A 25,464-nucleotide genomic window follows, 5' to 3' on the forward strand; every position below is an offset into this window, starting at 1 on the left:
TTTTGAGAAATCAACTCTGGATAATGTTATCATTTCTTCTATCAGCCTGGTTGGCTTTCTTAAAGGCATAGATATAAAGCAAAATGTTTTCTTCGTCTTATTTCCATAGGATCCTTTCTTTGAAATAGATTGCACTGTTTTGTGGCAGCTTATGGGTGCAATTTCAGATTGACTTACTAACTACACGGTGGGGTAGAAAAGCAGACACATTCCTCAAGTGCTTCTCTTCTTTATTTTTCATAGTAAGAACCTGTTGAGAACTGAATTGTGTCCTCTCCAAATTCATATGCTGATGTATTTGGATGCCCCACTGTGATGGTATTAGAAGGTGGGGCCTATGGGAGGTAAATAGGTGTAGATGAGGTCACGAGGGTGGAGCTCTCATGACAGGATTAGTGTCCTTATAAGAACAGACACTGGAGCTCTTTCTCTCTTTTCTCTGTCTCTGCCTTGTGAGGACACAGCAAGAAGGCGACTGTTTGAAAGCCAGAAAGAGAGTCTTCACCAGAACCTGACCATATTGGCACCCTGATCTCAGACTTTTAGCCTCCAGAACAGTGAGAAAATACATTTCTGTTGTTTAAGCCACCAAGTGTGTGGCATTTTGTGATAGTAGCCCAGGTTGACTAATATAGAACCTCAATACTTAAAGCCCTTAACATACATCTAATCTCGTGCTTGATGTTTTTGCACTTTATCTCATTTAATCCTTACAATAGTACTGTGAGACCAGCTTTATTATCCCTAAATTACAGATGAATAAACTCAGGCTCAAATTGGTTAAAATAACTTGATCAATGGCACACAACCAATTGGGTAGAATTAGGATTTGAACTCAGGTCTTGCTCCAAATTCCATTCCCTTAGCAACTGTACTTCTTCTGAAAGGCAAGTATAAAATTAGAAGTGACTTCAAGTACAATATGGGAACTGTGAGTCCCTTGCCAGAGATAGATAAGCTAAGAAAGAGAAACAGTTTCAGGCAAAGTAGGAGGAAGGGTGTTGCTAAATTTAATCTAGAATATGATGAGTTTGGGGAGATGAATAAATACTCATATAAAAAGTTAGCACAGAGGCTGGGTGCAGTGGCTCACACCTGTAATCCCAGCACTTTGGGGGCAGAGGCAGACAGACCGTTTGAGCCCAGGAGTTTGAGACCAGCCTGGGCAACATGGTGAGACCCTGTCTCTATAAAAATATAAAAATTAGCTAGCATGGTGGTGCACACCTGTAGTTCCAACTACTCGGGAGGCTGAAATGAGAGGATCAGTTGAGCTCATGAGTTCGAAGCAGGCTGGGCAACATGGCGAAACGCTGTCTCTACAAAAAAAATATACAAATTAGCTGGGTGTGGTGGTGTGTGCCTACTGTCCCAGCTACTCAGGAGGCTGAGGTGAGAGGATCACCTGAACCGGGTTGTTCAAGGCTGCAGTAAGCCATGATCATGCCACTGCACTTTAGCCTGGGGGAAAGAGTGAGAGCCTGTGTCAAAAAAAAAAAAAAAAGTTAACATAGAATATTACCTCCATACACCCATTTTTGAATAATATATATCAAGACAATGGCAATATTCATTGGCAGTTACTATTAAGAGATATTTCATAACCTTGTGCTAAGATCATATGGGAAAAGATATGTCAGAGAGATCCTCTTTTCTTGTCAGACAGACTTAGTTTGCAATTAACCACAAAGATCTGTCTACTCGCTTTTTCCTCTTTTCCTTGAGTGCTGGCATCTCTATCTTTGCTCCTTTTACCTACAGTTGAGGTATTTATTACTGTGCTAAGTCACAAAGGCCTTTAAGGTTTTATTCAAATCCAAGAATGATGTAGAACTGATTAGATGAGTTATTCTCATCTGAAAAGAACCAAGGGAGTCAGAAGAGAGAGATTCAATGCAATACTTGGTATAAGAAAGTAAGCCAGCTGGAGAAGTTCTCCGATTAAATCTAATTCAACATGACTTAGAAAGAAAGTCCACCGGGGACATAATTCATCAGTAAGGCTCAGACTAGACTGCCTTGCTATGCCAAATGAATTCAAGGTACAATGCCACTTTGAAAAGACAGAATTGCTGTCAGGACTCATGCATAATAACCATGAGCAGGGCTAGCTTTATAGATTTGGAAAGCATCTCATCTTACTCTACACACTTAGGATGAGTCAATCAAGATAGGATTTATGAAAATTCCTTTTGTAAGAAGAGAGTTTTGTGGGAGGATGTAGCTCATTTTTTAGTTTTAAAGATACTCATCCTTGAGAAATAAAAAATGTGAAGCCAGCTGTGGAGCTAGTAAAATAAGTAAAAACCACTTCACCTACTCAACTGTAAACTATAAATTGAAGCATTATCTTAGCTGATATTTAGATACAGTAAAATTATTATGGCTTAAATATTAGGAAAAACTGGGCTTCAAACCCTGTCTTTTCAATTTGGTAGCTGTGTAACTGTGAACAGGTTACCAAAGCTCACCAAGTGAACGTATTCTCACCTCTAAAAGTGAGATAAAACTATTTGTGTGTGTGTGTGTGTTGCGGGGCGGGGGGTGGGGGGGTGTTAGGAAAACATGAAACAAGTGAAGTATGGCGTCTGGACAATGTTAAGTGCATTTCACCCCATAATCTAGAATCTATGCTTCAGCAAAGTCAGACTAGAATTTAGACACCTTCTTCCTTTCTGGTTTCATGCACATTCCTAGTATCAAAACAGGATGCTGCTTCCACTGACCTTGGGCCTATCTTATCGACTCAGAGATTGGTTAAATCTTTTTGGATCTCCCAAAGCCTTCTCACTTCTCTACACATTACCTCATATGATTAGGAGTGTTGTTTGGAAGAGAATAGCCTAGAAGTCACTAATAGTCTGTGATCAACCTGCTGCTCACCTAACAGCACCGTGAGGAGGGGCCAAAAAGAAATAAAGAAAGAGTTAATATAAAACAGTGACTGGAGGTATTGGGATGAAGTGCAGATATAATAGGATTCAAAATGGATGTCTCTATGGCTCCCGGAAACACTTGTGGATCTTGAAATATCTAACGCCTGGGCCTGTGGTGCATCCCAAACCTACCGAGCTGGAATTGGAGTTTGGGGAAAATACAGGGGACAATAACTTGTGTTTTCTTCAGTGCTTTCTTGGCATTTACCTTGCCAGGAGTATGTTTATTTTATTACTCTTTTCCAACAATTCATTTTCACTTGGTTGATTCTTTACATTAAAAAAAATTTTGAAACATTTAAATTTACAGAAGAGATGAAAAATATTGCAAAGTTATTGTGTATTCATTACCCAGCTTATCTTTATGTTAACATCTCGTATAACTACACAACATTTATCAAACTAAGAAATTAACCTTGGTACAATACCATTAACCAAATAACAGAACTTCTTTGCGTTTCACCAGTTTCTCTCTAGTGTCTTTTTCTGATTCAAGATCCCACATGTATTCAGCTGTCATGTCTCTTGATCTCCTCCAACCTGTGATAGTGCCTCAGTCTTTCCATATCCATTGTGACTTTGGATAAGCCTGGTCAATTATTTTGTAAATTGCCTCTTGCTTTAGGTTCTGATGCTTTCTTATAATTAGATGGAGGCTATGCATTGTTAGAAAGGATTCCATTGAGGTGATGTATGTGCCCTGCTTAGTGCATCATGTCCGGGCACATGCTCTTGATATATATTGCTGGCGATTTTAACCTTGATCACCTGGCTGAGGTGATGTCTGTCAGAATTCTCCACTGTAAACTTATTATTTTTTCCATTTGTAATTACTACACACATTGGGGGGACATTTGGAGCTATGCAAATATCTTGTTTGTGCTTACCCTTTCACCCTTTGGTTTTACCATTCATAGTAGATTTTGCCTCCAGCAGTTATAATGCTGCTGTTTTAATGGTGATTTTCTATTTCTCTCATTCTTTCTACATTTATTAAAACAGAAATCTAAGTATTGCTGTGAAAATATTTTGCAGGTGTAATAAAAGCCTACATATAATTACCTAAAGACGTAGTCAGTGACTTAATTGGGGGATGATTTTCCTGGATAATCTGGGTAGATCTGATTCAAGAAACTGAAAGGCTTTAATAGCAGGGCTGAGGCTTCCCCAAAAGAAAGAAGAAATATGCCTGTGAACAGCAACTTTGGTAGAGCGTCTGTGGAGGTTCTACTTGCTTATGATCTTTCCCTGGTTGCCTGTGGATAATAGCTTTGGCACTTGCTTGTGAGTTCCAGCTTTGCCAGTGATGGTCCTGTCTTGATTGCTACTTGGATTTCAGACTTCTGCATAAGCCAATTACTTGTTGTTATTGTTTTTGTATCTATCTATCTATCATCTATCTATCTATCTATCTATCTATCTATCTATCTATCTATCTATCATCTATCTATCATCTATCTAATCTTCCAATCTTTCTTCTTCTGATTTTGCTTCTCTGTTTGTACCCTGAGTGACACAACAACTTGATAATATTCCATGATTCAAACCATGAACATGGTATATCTTTATTATTTAAGTCTCTGATTTCTTTCATTATTATTTGTATGTGGTTTTCAGCAGAAAAATCATGCCTATGTTATATTAGTTACACTTAAGTATCTCTTTGGTGTTATTATACATTTTATTGCTTTTAAAAATGTTCAATTCTTATTATTTATTGAGAGTATATAAAATATAATTGATATTTGTATGTAGATATTCTGCAAACATGCTAAACTCATTTATTAGTTCTAGAAACTGTATAGGTTTTTTGGGAGATCTATATAGACAATATTGTTGTCTAAAAACAGAGACCATTTTATTCTTTCCTGAAATATAAAATTTTTGTTTTCTTGCTGTATTTCAATGACTAGAACTTTGAGTACAATGTTGAGTCTAACTGCTAAGAAAAGACATCTTTGCCTTGTTCCAAACTGTAGAGGAGAGTACTCAGTTTTATACCACCAAATATGATGAAGCCCTTTAGCAGTAGAAGCCTTTTATCAGATTCAGAGTTTCTTTCAGTTCCTAGCTTCCTCAGAGTTTTAATTTTGAAGGACTATCGAATTTCATCAAATAATTTCTGCATTGGCATTAATGTTTTTTCCTGCTGGTTTCTATTTTATTTTAAATTTAACCTTAATTTTTTTAAAAAAGTAAATTATGGATTCACAAGAGGTTGTGCACACATTGACAAATTATTGAATGCTAAACTGGTCTTACATTCCTGGGATAAGCCACACTTGCTTTTGATGTATTTTCATTTTTATATATTGATGGCTTGATTAGCTAGCATTGTATTAAATACTTTTTTGTGTGTATATGTTCATGAAGATTATTAGTCTGTAGTTTCCTTATAATATTTTTGACTAGATTTGGTATTAGGGTAATGCTGGCTTCATAAAATGAGTTGGGAAGTTATCTCTCCTCTTCTGTTTTCTGGAAAAGATGGTATATAATTATATTATTTTTTCCTTAAATGTTTAGTAGAATTCACTAGAGAAGCTATTAGGAATGAAGATTTCTTCCTGAAAGTTTTTAAAGCAGGGATTCAATTAATGTAATAGAATCAGCACAACTGAAGTTATCTACTTCATTTTGGTAATTTGTATTTTTTAAGGATTGACCCATTTCATCCAGGTTGTCAAATGTATGTGCAAATAATTTTGTAATATTCCTTTATTCTTCTTTTAATATTTGTGGGATTTGTACTAATATCCTCTTTTCTTCCTGAAGTTGGTAATTTGTGTCGTCTTTTTCTTTTCCTTTGTCAATCTGGCTAAAGATTTATCAATATTCTTAATGTTTTTAAAGTATTAACTTTGTTTTTATAGATTTTCTCTGCTGACTTTTGTTTTCAATTTCATTAGTATGTGCACTTATCTTATACCTGACCTTCTGATTTCTTTGGGTTTAGTTTGCTCTTCTTCTCATTTCTTAAAGTGAAAGCTTAAATTATTAATTCTTAACTTTTAAATTTTCTAATATAAGCATTTAATGCTATAAGTTTCTGTTTAAGCACTAGTTTAACTACAGGCCACAATTTTTGATGTGTTATATTTTAATTTGAATTTAGTTCAAAGTATTTCTTAAATTTTTTTTAGACTTCTTGTTTGACCCATGGTTACTTAGAATAATCTTTTAAATATCCAAACATTTTGAATATTTTCCACATATCCTTCTGTTATTGATTTTCAATTTCATTCCATTATGATCTGAGAACATAGTTTGTGTGATTTTCATTCTTTTAAATTTGTTGAGATTTGTTTCATGGCCTAGAATATGGTTGCCTGTGGTTGAGATTTGTTGTTGCTATGGTAACTCTCAGTGTACCACAGGCTGGAAGTTGCTCTGCTAGAGGTACCTTTTGTTTAGGGTCGGAGTCTGTCTGCTGAACTCTGAGTTTTAGGTCTTCCCTTTGCACCTCAAAGAAGATCTATTTGAATACTCTTGTTCTTCTGTTCCCTCCCATTGGTATTCTGCTGTAATTTAGCTTGGAGCTACAGAAATTGGTCTTTCTTGTTTCTATTAATCCTTGGTTTTAGGCATGCATTGCTTATCTGGAGCTTGGGAGTGCTGCTCTCTCAGTTCTGCCTTTTCCCTGGCTAAAGTTTTGGACTCAGTGTAATACTACTCCTTCCCTAGGCATGGTATTTCCCTCTGTTCCCTTCCACCAGCTGCCAGGAGTTTTCACAGATGCCTTGAGAGCAGCAGTAGTTTCTTGCCTCTCTTGCTCTCTTGCTCTTGTCCTCCCTAACTTCTGCACCCTGGTGCTTCTTAGAGCTCTTCTTAATCTTTCCTGTGAGCAGCCAATGGGGCTCGTAGAGAAAGAGCCTCCAAGTAGACACAGAGTCAATTTCTGCAGCCCCCAGAGCTTTCACACCGTCTGGCCAGCCCATGCTTGTCTCAGTTGTTCAGTGGGTTCAAAAAAAGTCATGAATTTAAAGTGAGTATGGCTGATTTTGTTCTAATGGGGAACAAGGGTCTTCCAGCTCTCTGCAAGTTGGGCAGATGCAGAAACTCTCTGTTTGCATTTTAGTTAATTTTTTTTTTGCTCTTTTCTTTATATACCTTATCTTTTACTTTTTTGGGTTTATCTTGCTGGGCATTTTTTTCCTCCGAAATATTATAAGTTATGTGTTTAGTTTATTGCAACAAAATAAACTCTAATAGGCCTATATGGTAAATCAACACTATTGCTACAACCCTGTAAATAAGGCCAAAGCTAATGAAACCAACCTTGCTTTGTGATCATGAATAATCCTTCTGTTTTAGTATTTTTGATCAGAAGGAGGGTGACTTTAAGAAAAAAATTGCCCTTCTGTGGAAACCTATGCATTGTCTACAAATAGCACACCCTTCCGGGTTATCTGATTCTATACTTTCATTTACTAGGAACTATTTTACAACTCTGCAAGTTGTAGGTAACTGATAGCAGTGCAAAATAATTTTTGATTGTAGACATGCAGATTCTGTTCTGCCTGGTGGAGGTTTAACTTCCTTTCTCCTCTGTGGAAAATAAGGTTTTTTTTTTGTTTGTTTGTTTGTTTTTCTTTTTTTTTTTTTTTGAGACGAGTCTCGCTCTGTAGCCCAGGCTGGAGTGCAGTGGCACGATCTGGGCTCACTGCAAGCTCCGCCTCCCGGGTTCAGGCCATTCTCCTCCCTCAGCCTCCCAAGTAGCTGGGACTACAGGCACCTGCAACCACGCCTGGCTAATTTTTTTTTTTATTTTTAGTAGAGATGGGGTTTCACCGGGTTAGCCAGGATGGTCTCGATCTCCTGACCTCGTGATCTGCCCACCTCGGCCTCCCAAAGTGCTAGGATTACAGGCGTGAGCCACCGCGCTCGGCTGGAAAATAAGTTCTACCTCAATTTACACGTTCTTTTCAATATTCCTAATCTAAAAATGTGTCTGTTCTTTGGATTCTCATTTGAATCTTCTTGATTATCTTACTGATTAAAGAATTAAATAAAATATTTAACACAAGCCAGTTTTATATCTGCATGAGAATCATGGTTTTACCTTTAACAAACCTTATTGATACGGTTTGGCTCTGTGTCCCCACCCAAATCTCATCCTGCAGTTCCCATAATTCCCATGTGTTGTGGGAGGGACCTGGTGAAAGATGATTGAATCATGGGGGCAGGTCTTTCCAGTGCTGTTCTCTTGATAGTGAATGGGTCTCATGAGATCTGATAGTTTTAAAAACAGGAGTTCCTCTGCACAAGCACTTTTTGCCTGCTGCTGTCCACGTAAGGTGTGATTTGCTCCTCCTTCTCTTCCGCCATGATTGTAAGGCTTCCACAGCCATATAGAACTGTGAGTTCTTCATTAAACCTCTTCCCTTTGTAAATTGCCCAGTCTCAGTTATGTCTTTATCAACAGCGTGAAAACGTGCTAATACAATTGTCTTTTTTTTTTTTTTGGAGACGGAGCCTCACTCTGTCGCCTAGGCTGGAGTGCAGTGGTGTGATCTCGTCTCCCTGCAATCTCCACCTCCCGGGTTCAAGCGATTCTCCTGCCTCAGCCTCCTGAGTAGCTGGAATTACAGGCACATGCCACAATGCCTGGCTAATTTTTGTATTTTTAGTAGAGACGGTGTTTCACCATGTTGGTCAGGCTGGTATGGAACTCCTGACCTCGTGATCTGTCCACTTTGGCCTCCCAAAGTGCTAGGATTACAGGAGTGAGCCACTGCGCCTGGCCACTTATCTTTTAACAAGGCTATGGATTTGTCACTAAGTAATGCTTTTGCTACATTTCACAAGTTTTGTTAGAAAACATTTTAGTCACTGGTCATTTATAAATATTTCATACTTTGCATTATTCTTCTTTGATCTCTGACTTGTTTAGAATTTTGCAAGATTTGTAAACGTGTTTTTTTCTCTTGGTTTATTTTGTCTTCGACTTGTAACTAATTTGCATTGTGGTCTGAGAATACACTCTGTATCTATCTTGCCATCCTTTGAAATTTGTTAATGTTAATGGCTTAGAATGTGGTCAATTTTCAAAACTATTCTATTTGTGCTTTAAAAGAATGTAAATTATTTAATTATGGGATGTAATGTTCTCCATATGCCCATTGGATGAAGCATATTAATTTTTCTTTCTAAATCTTTTATTGCTAATTTTATTGTCTGCTTTATCTATTGAGTACTGAAAGAGAGGTATTAAGTATTCCACTGGGATAATGGATTTATTTATTTTTTGTAGTTCCATTAAGTTAAGTAAGTGCAGAATTGAGTCATATGTAATTTTAGAATTGTTATATCTTCCAGTAAAATGAGCCTTATATCATTATGAGACTTTTGATCCCTTTTTGCTCTAACGTCTGTTTTGTCTGTTACTATTATGCCCACCTTACTTTCTTTTAGTTAGCATTTGTCTGATGTACTAGTTAAGATACAGGCTAAATTACAGTAACACAGATTCCCACCTAAGAATGGCTTAAATAAGAGAGAAGACTATTTCTCCCTAATCTGCAATGATCTGAAGGTGGGTAGTACAGGGATTATAGAGCACAGGTGCTTTCTGTCTCAATGCTTTGCCAGCCTTCTCATGATGACCTTATTCACATGGTCAAAGATGGTTCACCCCAACCCTGACTCCCTCTTCTCTGTTCTGTTGAGAAGGAGGTAAAGTGGAGTGGGAGGCATATGTATTTGAAGATTTGACCTGGAAGCTATGTAAGTCACTTCAGTTCACATCTTATTGGCCATATCTAACTATAAGAGAGGTTAACGAACATGGTATTTAGCAAGATGTGCATGCATCTAGTTCCTATTTGGATATTGAAGGAGAATCATGGTCTGTTATAAAATTAATGTATCTTTCTCCAATCTGTCTCCTCTCTGGATTTTATGATTTTATATTTTAGAGCAGGAGTCGGCAAACTTTTTCTCTAAAGAACTAGATACTAAATATTTTAGCCTTTGTGGGTCACATGTAGTTTCTGTCACATATTCTTTTTTCAACCATTTAAAACTGTAGAAACCATTCTTAGCCAAAGAGTCATGTATAAATATGCTGGGTGTCAGACCTGGCCCACGGGCTCTCAGACACAGGTGTCAGACATGGCCCACGGGCTATAGTCTGCCACCCCTCTTTTGGTCTTTCTTACAAACAACATTTTTTAAAAATCTGATTAATTTTCATCTTTTAACTCAATAGTGTAACCATTTACTTTTATTGTGATTTCTCATACATTTATATTTATTTCCTATTACATGAATTCTATTTTTCCATGTTTTTCTGTTTCCTTTTTTCTCCCCTCCCTTCTCTCTACCTTTATTTGCCTTTTTTTTATTGAGATTTTTTCTTAAAATTAAAAAAAATCAACACTGGTTTGAAAATTATATACTTATGTCAATGATTTAATTGCTATTCTACCTAGTTTAAACACGCATGTTTAGCAATTTCTTTGGATAAAATCAATATGTTTACTGTCTTTCAAATAATTCTAAACATGATTATCCCCTCCAAAATTCTATACACTTTCATTTTTTATACTAATTCTATCTTGTTTTTTAGCCCCACAAATTTGATATTATTATTCTTTTATGATCAATAAACACTGAAATTTCCATATATTTACCAATATGTTTGTTTATCATTTATCCTTGCATATCAAAGCTTCCATGTTAGCACATTTTCTTTTTTAAAAGTATTTCCTTTAGAATGTTCTCTGGTGAGCATCTAGTAGTAAATTCTCCTAGGTTTTGCTTATTTGAAAAATGTTGATTTTGTCTTCGTTCTTATAAAACGGTTTTACTACAGATGAAATTATAATTTGAGAGTTATTTTCTCTCAAATTGATTAAAATAGTGTTCCATTTCTTTCTATTTCCATTGTTGCTATTGAGAAATCAACTTTAAGTATAAAATTTTCTTTTTTTGTTTTTATTTTATCTTGGTAAGAATACAGCGTGAAGTCTACCTTCTTAACAGAATTGTAGGTGTACAATAAAATATTGTTAGTTAATATTGTTGCCACAGTGTTGTACAGCTCTCCAGAACTTACCATCTTGCATTACTGAAACTCTATACCCATTCAACAACAACACCCCATTTGCTTCTCCTTGCAGCCCGTAACAACCACCGTTCTGCTCTCTGCTCCTGAGTTTGACTCATAGACTGCACATTCAAGTGGAATCATGTAGTGTTTGCCCTTTTGTGACTGGTATAAATTATTCTCTTGATATCAGTCTATTCTCTCTGGTTGCTTTTAGTTCTTTTTATTTTTTGGCATTCTATAATTTGGGAATAAAGTATCTAAATGTGTTTTGGCGTGTCTTGGATCTGAAGATTAATATGCTTCAGTAATTTTGAAAACTTCTCATTCATTTGTCTTCAAATATTTCCTCTTACTTATTCTTTTGTTCTTTCCTCCTAGAACTCTAATTAGAAATATAATAGACCTTTTCACTTTATCTTCCACATTCCTTAATCTCTTTTGTACTTTTTAATATATTTTTTTGTTTGTACTGCATGTGGATAGTATCTTCTGATCTGTTCTCTCTTTCAAGAAATGCCTCTTCAGATGTGTCTGGTCTGTTGTCTAATCAGTCTATTGAGTACATTTTAATTTCAATAGCCTTGTTTATGGTACAGCCCATTTATTGGTGAATTGATGAGGCCTCTATGTGTGGACGGCAAAGGGGATACAGTGGCAATTTCTCTGTAGCTGCTTTCTGCCTGGATGATGAACTCCTTATTGGCCTATAGCCATCAGCTTATAGATGTGTTCCACAAGAATCTATTTGTTCTTGATGACTTTTCTTTTTCCTTTCAGGTACAAGCTATGGCACAAGCTTATACCTTTCAGGTACAAGCAGGTGGCAGTGTATGTTCTCAGTAGATCTGTGATGTCTGCTGAGTGACCGATGCAGAATTCTCTTCCTCCTCCTTCAGGATACCTTCTCAGGCATATGAGCATTGGCATTGTCCATTCTGTTGCCTACATCTTGTGTCTCCCTTCTGTAGACCAAAGTGTTCTCCTAGCCTCACCCCGGGAATGACAATCAAAGGATTACAGGTCGCCAGTCTACCCTTGATCCCTTTCTGCTTCAGCTGGCAGAGGTTGGATTGGTGACTTAACTGACCTTCTCTGGCCTTGAGTCAGAGGGAGACCTTACAGAGCTTACAGGAAAGCCATTGTGTGAATTTCAAGTTTTATTATATTTTTGATTTCCAGAACTTTTCTGTGGTTATTGTCACATCTACCTGGTTTTTATACCTGATAAAAAATTGTGTACAATTGTCTCATTGAGAGAGAATTTGTGTTTGGTTCTGCCAGTTGTTCAAAGGCACCACTATCCAAAGGCTATCAAATTAAAATTTTCATGTGAGCTTTTTTCAGACAACACAGGTGGAATAACTTTGGACTACCCTGCAGCATGAGAGCCCTTTAGTGGCTATGAATTTTAAGAGGGTTATTGTTTTCCCCCTCCACTCAGCACCAAACTTAAGAAAGGCAAATTTCTTGACTAGCCCATTTTGATACATTTATTCTTGCTTATCCCAACACTGAGGGCATAAACCACTGGAGTTTCAGTTTCACGAGAGGGATTCTATCAGACTTCCCGGCAAGAGGTCCCTAGCTTTAGTCCTTGTGTAGCCTTCAGAGCGGAAGCTCAAGATTTCTAGGCCTAAGCAGGTATCTTCAAAGCACAACTGGCTTTGGTACTTGGTTGCCTATGGGAATCCTGGATTCTACTTTGTTTCTGAGCCCTACAAATCACCTATTACTATGTTAGCTTGTATTGCATCTAAAACTGTAGTTTACCTTTTACAAAACATCTTAGTTTTTTCATTAGGAGACTTATGAAACGTTTAAGACCATTTTGACACTTTTCAAAAATTATTAAAGGTCCAGGGTTCTATTGATTATGTGGATTGTATCTATTAATATTTACCATATTCCAAAGTAAATCTGAGAAATGTTAAGGATATGTATTTATTAATCCATTTATGATATAATAAACGTCATATGTTGTCTTACACTTTTACGGACAATAACTACATTTTAAAGAAAATAGATGTGACAAGAGTGGCAATCCTTAACATTTTTCAAATCTCTTTAATATCTGACAAGAGAAGATAGATTATCTTACCAGCTTTTGCATTTTCATCTGTTATGATGTCAAACATTATATAACCTCTGGAAAACTCTACTTCACACTTAAGAGAAAAAAGTGTAAAAAAGACAGATAACACCTTAGTATTATTACGCAAAGAATTTTGGCCTTGTAGCCCTCTGATAGTATCTCAGGGCCTCCAGGGGTACCTAGAACACATTTTGGGAACATGAAGTCTCAGGAACTTTTATTTAATTTTTAAAGCTCTATATGTTGTTCTGCTGAGCGTTATCTGGATGGGACCCATTGAGGAATCCTGAGCAGCTTCAACGAATTAGATATTTCAAAAGGGAGGGGGTCACAAATGGAAAACAGAAAGGCCCCAGGGCTCAACTTTACTTTCCGCTTGCTTCACTATTTCTTTTGGTATTGACATTTCTGATCTGTTTCTCCCTTCAATTTCACCCTCTTTTTCTGCCAGAACCTCAAAACTGCTTTGCTAGGCCCTTTGGAAAAGTACAGCTTACTCTCCCAGATAGTCTGCAGTGAAATTAAAAGGTCAAAATTCTGATTATTTAAGAGAAATAATAGTCTCAGAGCCATGCTAGTAAAAATGAGGCTGCCTGTGTCCCAGTTTCAGAATTCTGATTTGTGTACATAAAAATTCAGCTTCACACTGCACATAAGTGATGAGTGAGTTTCTGACTTTTGTCGGTGAAAGCAATTTCTTTTATTTAGAAAGATGATTTTATAATTATCAAAGCCAAGTTTAAATCATGAAAGGTCTCTGAAGTCACTTTATCTTTTAAAAATATGGGCAAATGGAATCTGAAAACATCAGTTTATTGGATATTTATGTACAAGGAAAATTCTTGGCTGAAATTCTTACATTTAGTAGTCATCTTTTAAACAAACATATACCCTAGTTAAAACACATGGTTTTCTCACAGTAAGTCTTACTATTCAAAATTACAGTGTGTGATTATCTCTTAAAAAAAACGATAAAGCCTTGATTTTTACGGTTAAGTAGGTTATTGCAAATCACGTCAGCTTTGAGTTTGGCATGTCTCCCAGAATTCAGACTTCCCAGGCAAAGCTCAAAGTTTCTTTTTCCATAACAAAGATTTGAATCCATAAAATCCCTTGGGAATTCTTGTGTCCAAAACAGACATTTCCCAGGGTTTCATATGGTTTTCTGGAAAGCTCTTGACCCAACAAGTAGTTCCATATGGAGGCATCTGAGCTAATGAAACTTCATTTCCTGTGAATACATCTTACTTTAGATATTCTATTCAAGTCATTCTTTCAATAGGCATCAGTCTCTCCTTCTGTCCCATCCTGTGTCACATTGAAGGAAGCCGCAGTTATCACCAGTGAGTTAACAAAGAATGTTACCTATTATTATTATTATTTTTAGCAATCAATTTAGGGCTCGTTATTATATCCTTTGGGATTTATTAGGCGACTTTGTGTAGGTTTGTATTAGAGTCTGCACAGAGTGAGTGGCAATTAGATTTCAAGTATATGCTCTGGTTAGTAGGATAGCAGGAATGTTCAAAAAAAGCAAGGTTTCTAGACAACGGAGGGCTCAACACAATAGTGATATTTTAAGTTTGAAGACCTATATCTAATTTCAGATTTGTCCGGGGGAAACAGTCTTCTTGCAGCAGTACTGTCAATGCTCCACCGAAATACTCCTGAATCCCTTTCACTCTATCTTTGCGCCCAGCCCCTAAACTTCTGTGTGCTTTGGCTTTGAATGATTGGCACCTGTGACTCTTTGGAGACCTGTTCTCAGGCTCCTGGACCCAGTTTGCCCTAGACCAAAGAGCTGCTCAACACGCCTGGGAGTATCCCCTCCTCACACTCCCCAGGGTGGCTCACTGCCAGTGACCAGTGATGGGGACATAAGGTGGGAGTGAGTGTAAAGCCTTGCCCCCTTGCAGGGCTCTCCTGCTGCATCAGGCGAAGGCTGGGACTTGGTTTAAATCTCACCACTGTGAAACTGGGAGGTTAGGGGAGGGGACTAACTCTTACCTTAAAGGCTTACTGTAAAAATGAGATGGCATAGCATCTGTGGAAGTATTGGTAAATTGTAAAATGTCCTGACCCAAAATGACTTGTTCTGCCCATGGGGTAGGGATGTCATATATGTAGGGCTGCCTGAAGCACTGAGTTGACAATGTAAACCCAAAACTGGGCCTAGTGGATTTAAATAAAAAGGCATGAGTAGTTAACATGCAGATCAATTATTGGCCGCTTTTCCCGCAGGTCTAAAAGAAATTAAAATAAATAGTGCACGTTTATAGAAACTGGGTGGAAAGACATTTTTGAGATGCCTAAAGAAACTAACTGAAAACCTGTCAGGTTGAACAAAACTCACCTTGGAGCAGTGGGATTAACTTCTTGGCTTTCTAGACCCCATTTTATGCTGATGAAAGCCCTGATACTTTACAGAAGAATGCACATGTGATAAAATTTGCATTGTATTTCAGGGGATGCAGATCCCCCCAAAATACAGTTCTTTGGTAAAGAAAACTTGCAGGACTTTGCAGCCTTTTTCATGCCATGGACCCTTTCTCAAGGATCATGTTTTTAAACTCTAAAATAAAATTCAAAGAAAGGCAATGATGGTGCAATTCAGTTCTATCCACAGATCATATTGGCATCTGTAGACAGCAAGTCCGGAACCTCTGCAGTGAGGAAAGGGAGGGGTTGAAAGCCTAACACCGTGATCTCCCTGGGACAGCTGCCTCACTCTTGGCGAGGCCCTGGGACCAGCTTAGGAGGCCGCACTTGTGCCTTCCATCCTGATCTGTGGCTGCAGCTGTGCACTGCCACATTGGTGATGACTGGCACTGTGGAAAAACTTTGAGGAAGCCTAGAGAGGCTCACATCAGAAGCATTCAGGGCTGCCAGGGACTTGACCTGAGAAAGTTCAAATGATTATAATTGGGTTTACATCCTGAGTTTGAACCAAAACAAAGTAAAATAGGTAATATTTAAAAATAAATTAACCACTCGGTTGCTAAAATTTATTTAAATTAAAAGTTTTAATTTTTTAACAATAAAAATTTTGTAAACACAAGTTTTAATATTTTTTAGAATGTATTAGTTCAATATTTATTAAGAGAATTTTTTAAATGATTCATGGTTATCAAAAGTTGGGATGTTGGGTGTTGCATAGGTCATTGAGCTCTTCCTGTTATGACAGGGTGGGTGGTGTGAACCCTGAAAGAAGGAACATACCACCAGGAGAGTTCAAAGACTTTGCTTTATTGAAGAAATCTCTGATATAGCGTTGCATATTAGGGACCTGCTTTTTCTCATGCAAGTGAAGTATAAAATGCCATGATCACCGGCCTTCCTGGCCAGTACAACAACAGCTTCTTGTTTCCAAATTAGTTGTTAAGTGAAATACCCACAACTGTCTCTCAATTGGTTTTATGTTCAGAAAATTTCCTTCTGTATCTTCACCATCAATGTCTTTGAGTGTCAGGATCTTTCCAAAAATCATCTCATCTTTTAATTTCATGTAACACATTTATGTAGTGCCTACTGCATGGTGTGACTCTGTCCTTGCAGAGCTCATGTCCTAGGACCACACATCAACATGTCAAAAAATAAATGGTGATGTAACATGGTAACTGCTTTGACAAGTTACTAACAACATAACATAAGGGTGCAGTATTACCCAGCACCTGATTTAACTACGAAGATATGGGAAAGACTCACTGAGAAGGAGATATTTAAATTGGATGATAAAAGATGAATAAGGACTGACAGATGAAGAATGGGGTGAGAAGTGTTCCAGGAACAGGGAATAGTGTATACTACAGCCCAGAGAGTGAGGAGCTATGTTCAATTTGGGTGCATGAAGGTGAGTAGTGGAAATGAATCTAAAAAGATCACTTGTAGCCAGATTTTCAGCAGAATTTGGGTTTCAATTTGCAGCTATGAAAGAGCCAGCTGGATTTTTTGAACAACTCTGTCTTCCATGTGTAGGGAAGAAATTGGTGACAGATAGACTGTTGTGTTGGTTCCAAGTAACAGATGATGAGGCCTCGGATGAGGCACTGGTAATAGGAAGATAAAGGAGATGCTGGAATGGAAAGGTATTTTCTGAGATAATTGGTAGAATTTGTCACCAATTTGATGTGGAAAGTGAAAAAGAGAGAAGAATTGAAGTGTCAAACATCATTTAAAATGCCTACAAGTACTTTCAGACTGTTGAATTCCCACCACCTACTCAATTACCAGGTGACTTCTGGGATAAATTGTCTTAAATATGATACAACTGTATGGTTTTTCTTGGTACTTATCCTAACTGGTGTTCTCTGAGCTCTCTGGATCTGTATATGTGGTGGTGTCTGTCGTTAATTTTGAAATGTTCTCAACCATTATTACTTCAAATATTTCTTGTGTTCCATTTTCTATTTCTTCTCCTTAAGGCATTTAAATTGTGTTTATGATATACTTTTTGTTTGTTTGTTTGAGACACAGTTTCACTCTGCCACCCAGGCTGGTGTGTGATAGCATGATCTCTGCTCACTGCATCCTCCACCTCCTGGGTGCAAGTGATTCTCATGCCTTAACCTCCTGAGTAGCTGGGATTACAGACATGCGGCACCATGCTTGGCTATATTTTGCATTTTTAGTAGAGATGGGGTTTTGCCATGTTGGCCAGGACGATCACGAACTCCTGACCTCAAGTGATCTGCCCACTTCGATCTCCCAAAGTGCTGGGATTAGAGGCGTGAGCTGCACTGCCCAGCCTATGACACACCTTTTGATACTGGCCACAGGTACTGGATATTTTGTTCTGTTTTTTTTCCTCCATTCTTTTTTCTCTTTGCATTTCAGTTTGAGAAGTTTTATGGAATATTGAACTTCACTGATTCTTTTCTTGGCCGTGTCCAGTCAACTGGTGAGCCATCTAAGGCATTCTTCATTTCTGTTATGCTATTTTTGAATTCTAGCATTTTCTTCTGCTTTTTTTCTTAGCATTTTTAACTCTCTGCTTACAATTTCCATCTGTTCTTGCATGTTACCTATTTTTTCCATGAGCACCTTTAACATACTAATCATTGTTATTTTAAATTTTCTGTCCAAGAATTCCAGCAGCTGGGTCACATCTGCATCTTGTTCTGATGATGTCTTTGTCTCTTCAGACACTGTGTGTGCATGTATTCTTTCTGTCTTTTAGAATGCCTTTTCATTTCTTGCTGAAATGCAAGCATGTTGTATTGGGTATGAAGAACTGAAATAAATAAGCCTTTCATGTGAGGATTTATGTTAATCTATGCTTAATGTTTACTGTAGCTATAGGTACATGTGTCAAATTCCACTAGAATTTGTGTTTTTGTCTCTTCTCCTTACTTTGGGCTTCTCTAAGTCTTCCTCCTCAGAGAGAGTCTGCATCATGCAGTTCGTTCAGCTGAAATCAACTGTCTTTATACTGGCATCCTATTGGCATGGTAGTAAGGAGTAGGGGAAAGAGAGCATTTTATAATTTTCTTATTAAGTCTCAGTCTTTTAGAGGATCTGGGGCTCTGGCTTGTGACTTCCTTAAGTGTTTCTGCAGTGCTTTAGCCTTTATTTCCCCCATCCCCTTTCCTCCCTGATTGTAGTATTCCCAATCTATTTCCTTGAAGTCCTGGAGTTGGAAGACATCCTCTTTGTCCAGCTGAACTAAGGTTTCAGGATTGAGACTTTACAAAGTCTCTTTACTTGGACAGTAGGCCTTTGTTATAGAGAAAAACTAAGTAGTTAATCTTCTCATCCTCTGCTAGACTCAAAGGTGATATTCTAAGAAATTTCCTGGCTGGGCGCAGTGGTTCACGCCTGTAATCCCAGCACCTTAGGAGGCCGAGGCGGGCAGATCGCCTGAGGTCAGGAGTTCGAGACCAGCCTGGCCAACATAGTGAAACCTCATCTCTACTAAAAACGCAAAAATTAGCTGGGCGTGGTGGCAGGCACATGTAATCCCACCTACTTGGGAGGCTGAGGCAGGAGAATTGCTCGAACCCAGGAGGCGGAGATTGCAGTGAGCTGAGACTGCACCATTGCATTCCAGCCTGGGCGACAAGAGGGAGATCTGTCTCAAAAAAAAAAAAAAAAAAAAAAAAAAAAGAAACTTCCCACTATAAGAACCTGGTGGAATTCCTGGAGAGAAAACCCAGGAAAGTAAGGAGGATTCCCTTAAGACTTCAGCCTCTAGGAGTTTTTCACTTTCGATAGACCATATTCGGCCTCCAGCAATTCATCAACATCACCATTTAACTGTTTCTACCAGTTTATGACTCTAGTGGCTTTTGCTTCCAGGTAAGAAGATCTGGGTTGCTATATTTCTTCAGATTCACTGGTTCTCCAGATTCTGGAGTGACAGTTTTACCAATGAGTTCAGTTTTTTGATAGGTACAAGGAAAGTCATTGATTTTCAGTTTGCCTAGTTTTTTTCTTATTGTAAGGACAGGAATGACAACTTCGAGGCTCTTTATATGTTGAAATGAAAACTGGAAGTTGATTAATTCTTTGGAGAAATGAAGTCAGGTCATCTCATCATGAATCAATGTCCTTAATCATTCTCACAATGTCAACCCTGGGTGGCTCCTCTAGACCCTTTCTTCCTCTTAATTTCCATATGCTCTATGCTTTTGCTCTAACACTCAAACTCCTAATTTTTCCCTCCTTCCTTCCAAATGTTTTCAGTATACCCTTTCAAACTTCTATTTTCAGGCAGAAAGACTTCATTTCATCCTAACTGTAATGACCCAGCTTTCCCAGCAACTCTCATATGAGATTGCTGCTTCTTCCTCCACCTCCCACTTCCCTTGGGATGAAGTAGAGACAAGGCTAGTCTAGCTTCTGAGTGCTGCTTCCAGCCCAATGGGTAAAGTCCTCATTCTTGTGAGCTCCAGGAAAGCAAAAAATGTGTTTGCCTTCATTGCTGTATCCCAAGAACATAGTTTATACTAAGAAAAATGATATGGATTTGTAAATAAGTACAAAAGCATATGACATATTCTTTCAAAGTCATACTGGGGTATCATTTAATAAACTCACCTAGAAATTATTTGATCTTCTAGCAGAATGTATCATTGTCTGACTTTGCTCTTTACTATTAATTAAAGTCTCAGACTCTATAAAGACCTATGTTAATGTATTGATTGTGTCCAGCCAAGATGCAAATAATTTCTGTCCCATGGAAAAGATAACTTCAAAGGTTACTGTTTTTTTTTCTTGCACAACTTAACCAGTTTGTATATATTCTAGCAATCTTTTTTTTTGTTTTGTTTTGTTTTGAGACAGAGTCTCGCTCTGTTGCCCAGGCTGGAGTGCAGTGGCACAATCTCGGCTCACTGCAACCTCCACTTCCCGGGTGCAAGCAATTCTCCTGCTTCAACCTCCCAGGTAGCTAGGACTAAACGTGTGTGCCACCACGCCTGACTAGTTTTTTTTTTTTTGTATTTTTAGTAGAGACGGGGTTTCACTGTGTTAGCCAGGATGGTCTCCATCTCTGGACCTCATAATCCGCTCACCTTGTCCTCCCAAAGTGCTAGGATTATGGGCATCAGCCACCTATTGTAGCAGTTTTATTCTGGCATACTCTTTTTAAAGGACCATATAAATCTCCTTTCCTCAAAATTTCTTTTGAGTCAGCTTTACCATATTATTGTTTGTCTTGATAATTAACCAGTCGAATAAAATCTGTGACATGTGTTTATTCTATGTTTGTTTAAGAGTCATGGTTTTCATTTTTGAAAATTACATTTTGATAATCATTACCTTAAACATTATAGTTGCCAAGTAAATCATTGTGGAATGAATTAATACATAATGAAGGAATGTCTTTTACACGCATTTTGGAAAACTTGTCCAAGTATCTCATTAAGCTGATTTTTTACCATGAAACTTCCTGCTCAGGCAGAATGGTCACTTGTAATTTTGGTAGATATTGTTAATTACCAATTTTAGAAGTTTGATGCCAATTCATAGTTCTGCTGACCATATAGGAAGGTACTCATTTCTCCATATCCTCAACCTTCTGGGTTCTTCATTATCATAGTTAAATTTGTGGCCAATCTGAGAGGTGAGAATGTTTTGGTTTGCATTTTAAAATATGCAGAAGAAGCTCTTGCAGTTTCGTTGATCATTTGTTGAAAATTTGCGTCTACTCTTTGACCTTCAATCTGCTTGGCTCTTTTTATATGTGTTTCTCCATCTGTCTGACACTTCAGACACTTGACTTCTCTGCTGCTATTCATCAGCTTTCTTCTGTCTTTTTGTCCTTCTCTTTCTTGCCTCAATTCCATTGTGTCATTCCAACCACTTACACATATCATAACTGTGTGTCCCTCCCTGGTACTCACTCTGGAGCAACACTGTTGACTCCCAGCCCCCAACCTCAATCATTTTAAAATATCTACATCTTGGCTGTTGAGTAACACTGAAAAAAAGACAAAACCCACATGACCCAGCAGACTTTTGCCTCTACAAATTATGAGATTCCAATTTTTTTCCACAAATTTTTTAAGTTGGAAATTTGTTATTCTGCAAAAAAGTCCTAATAATACCTTATGTACTCTTTTAAAAAATACCTCCAGCCGTGCCACTTCTCCCCTCAGTTTTAGTAGTTGACTCACTTTCTACTTCAGTGAGAAAATACACATCAACATTCTCAGTCAAAACTCCCTCTCCTACATGCCACTGCCCTGAAAACTTATTTGCACCTGAGCCCATTCTTGCCTTCTTCCCCTTGGTTATGATGAAAGAGGTGGCCCCGAACCTGTCCCAGGCCTAACTCTCCTCTTAGGTGCAGAGTCTGACTTCTCCCCGCTTCTTAGGAGCATCACCCATCTTCTCACCTTCCTGCCTCTTCACCTTCTCCCTTTCTACTGGATCCTTTCATTCACATGTTAGTATACTAGTCTCCTATGTCCTCTTTGACCTCTACTTCCTCCTCCAGCTTCCGCCCTGCGTCTCTCCTGGGGTCAGCTAAGCTTCCTGAAAGAATTGAAATGTTCTTTTTCCTTAGATGCTGTAAAATCTCTGGGCTCTTTAGCTTCTCCTTAGTTTCTTCTTTGCTTTTCCTCCTCTGCCCAGCCTTTACGTTTAGGGTTGCTTTCATGTTTTTCCCTCTTCCTCCTGCTTCTTCCCTCCTTAGTCTGCATATCCCACTATCAATTTTGTTCTTTCCCAAGGCTGAAATGAACGCCGTGTACTGCTGTTTACACACTCTGTCTCTCCTGGCCAGACCTCACTTTGAGATATGGAATGCTAAGTTTAACTGATTAAGGAGCATTCACATCCAGTTGTCTGTGCTCCAGGCAGCTTCAACCTAACCTGCTGCAAAGAGAAACAATCCCTTCCTCACCCTCCATCACACTGTCAGAACCACCGACACTTCTATGTTCCCAAAGATAGGAATGGAGCCACATTCAACCCTCTTTCCCGAGCTATGACCCTGAATGGCATCTTTGATTCCTTGTTACTCTTTACCCCTGTTTTTAATGATGAAGTCCTCAGCCTTGGGAAAGGTTATAAGAAGACCAGGGAACCTCTTCTGTTTACTGGAACAGTTTCCAACTTGTTCAACAAGGACCTGGATGTGGGCAAAAGTCCTACGGTGTGCACCCTCCTAGAGAACTATGCCTCTCTCCAGAGCCAGAGTTGGCCAATTAAGGAAGCCGCTACTGCTGACGCAATTTTGTAGGTAATAAATAAACTCTGGGAATTAGTATTTTCTTGAGCTTTATTGTAAGCACTTTTTCTGGTGACTAGTTCTATTATCTGTCTGTCTACCTATCTATAGCTATCATTTATCTATCACCTATGTATCCATCTATTTACCAACCATTACATAGCTATTGTTTTAATAGATACTACATTTATATAATAATTTATATAATTTAATAGGTAATAAGTTTACATAATACAAGAATAAGACACAAAAGGTTATCTAGAGTGAGAAGAAAGCACTTATTCTACCCATGTCCTCTAACTCACTCCTTTCCCAGATAAAAACCCCTGCTGTTAGTTTCTTGTGTATCCTTTCAAGGTACAAGCACAGAAACACACATGCACACACCCATGCAGGTTTTTTTTTTCATATATATATATATATATATATTTATTTATTTATTTATTTTTTTTTTTTTTTTGAGACGAAGTCTCACTCTGTTATCCAGGCTGGAGTGCAGTGGCACGATCTTGACTCAACCTCCGCCTCCCAGGGTCAAGCAATTCTACTGCCTCAGCCTCCTGAGTAGCTGGGACTATAGGCACGCACCACCACACCCGGCTAATTTTTGTATCTTTTAGTAGAGACAGGGTTTCACCATGTTTGCCAGGCTGGTCTCGAACTCCTGACCTCAGGTGATCCACCCAGCTTGGCCTCCTAAAGTTTTGGGATTACAGGCATGAGCCGTTGTACCCAGCCTTTTTTTCTTTTCTTAATTTGCTACACAAACTGTCCTGACCTTTCTTTTTCTTCTTAATACACCTTAGATATGATTCCACATCACTGTAGAGAGTGACCTTATTTTTAAAAATAACTACATTGTGTTCCTTTTTATCACAATTGATCTAACTATTCCCCCATGGATAGACCTTTCTTAATCTTTTGCTATTATAAAACAATGCTACATTTAATATAATTATATTATAATTTCTGTTTTTGAAAAGTTCTCCTTATTTTAATTATGTTCATTATTTTAATTTGGAAAGTCTGATTTTAAGTCTTTTAGTGGTACTATCATAACTAGCTTTTATAATATACTTCATACTCTATTTATAGGGCAGCATCTATTTATTACCCACTAGAAGCAAGAACAAAATTAGTGTATTTTCGCCGGGCGCAGTGGCTCACGCTTGTAATCCCAGCACTTTGGGAGGTCGAGGCAGGCGGATCACAAGGTCAGGAGATCGAGACCACGGTGAAACCCCGTCTCTACTAAAAATACAAAAAATTAGCCGGGCATGGTGGCGGGCGCCTGTAGTCCCAGCTACTCGGAGAAGCTGAGGCAGGAGAATGGCGTGAACCCAGGAGGCGGAGCTTGCAGTGAGCCGAGATTGCGCCACTGCACTCCAGCGTGGGTGACAGAGCGAGACTCCGTCTCAAAAAAAAAAAAAAAATTAGTGTATTTTCACTTTTTGCCACTTTGCCTCTTTTTCCCACCAACAATTTTTATGCTATCATTATCATTAGTTTTTCAAGCGCTTTCTTTTTTAAACTATATATACTTCTGTTAACTGATTTATCAGTTTTAAGGAATATCTTTTGAAGCCCTTCTTTAAACATTATTATATCATCATATTTGTATTGCTTCTCATAGCTGACCGCCACTCCCACCTTTTAATATTTATAACTATATTTATAGGTCTACACAGTTTGTAATTTTAAAAAATATTTGCCTTCTGCTTTATAATCATGTGCTGGTTTAACCCCAATCCTATACTTAAGAGATCCAGTGTTAAAGAACAAAATCGTGAATGTAACACTGATGAAATAAGTAAATATCTGTCACAAAGACACAAGTGCATATGAAGATGGTTGCCAAGTACAGTAAAACTTGATTTTTGTCATGATTTCTCCTCATCTATTCACTGGCTCAAGTTCTTCTAATATTTATTCAAGAAGAGCTCATGGGAACCGTATTATTTGAGTTCTTGCGTATATGTATCTGCTGCTTAATTTTTTTAGAAGTTTTTATTTTGAACTCATTTTAGACTTGCAAAAAAGTTGTTTTTACAACTTTATAACATTAGATTTCCTTAATGTAAACATTTCACAAAATTAGAGCACAATTACTCAAACCAAAAAACTAGCTTTGGTACAATACTATTCACTATAGACTTTATGTGAATTTCACCAGTTTTTAAATTAATATCCCTTTGTTTTCTGCATCAAGATCCTATCAAGGATTTCTCATTGTGTTTACTCCTCATTTTTCCATAGTCTTCTCCAGTCTGTGGCAGTTTCTCATGACCTTGACACTTTGGAAGGGCAGTGATCAGTTATTTTATAGAATATTCTCTAGTTTGGATTTATCCCTGCTGTCTTTGACTAGAGGTGCATGTTCTGGGTCCCGCCTTCTTCCCTGATCAAGTAGAAGGCCACTGTCTTCCAACCCTCTTACCTTCCGTACAGAAGTCTGAGGCCAGACCGCTATGTTGTTGTTATCTTTAATGAGGTTCTTCCTAGATCGGCATGCAGAGAAGCCTAGGATGCATATGGCCTTCGTTTTCCTTCTCCTGGTGTGACCTAGAGTGGCAGCTGTAGGGCTAGCCGACAGCATGGCTGTAGCAATGCAGGGTTTGTTTATTCCTTTTTCAGCCCTGTCTCCCTCACTGTCAGTGCCAAAGGACCTTATAGGAGATTGTACAGCAGGAACCCCCCACTGTTGCAGTTG

Source organism: Symphalangus syndactylus, chromosome 7 (genome assembly GCF_028878055.3).
Source record: "Symphalangus syndactylus isolate Jambi chromosome 7, NHGRI_mSymSyn1-v2.1_pri, whole genome shotgun sequence".
Lineage (NCBI taxonomy): Eukaryota > Metazoa > Chordata > Mammalia > Primates > Hylobatidae > Symphalangus > Symphalangus syndactylus.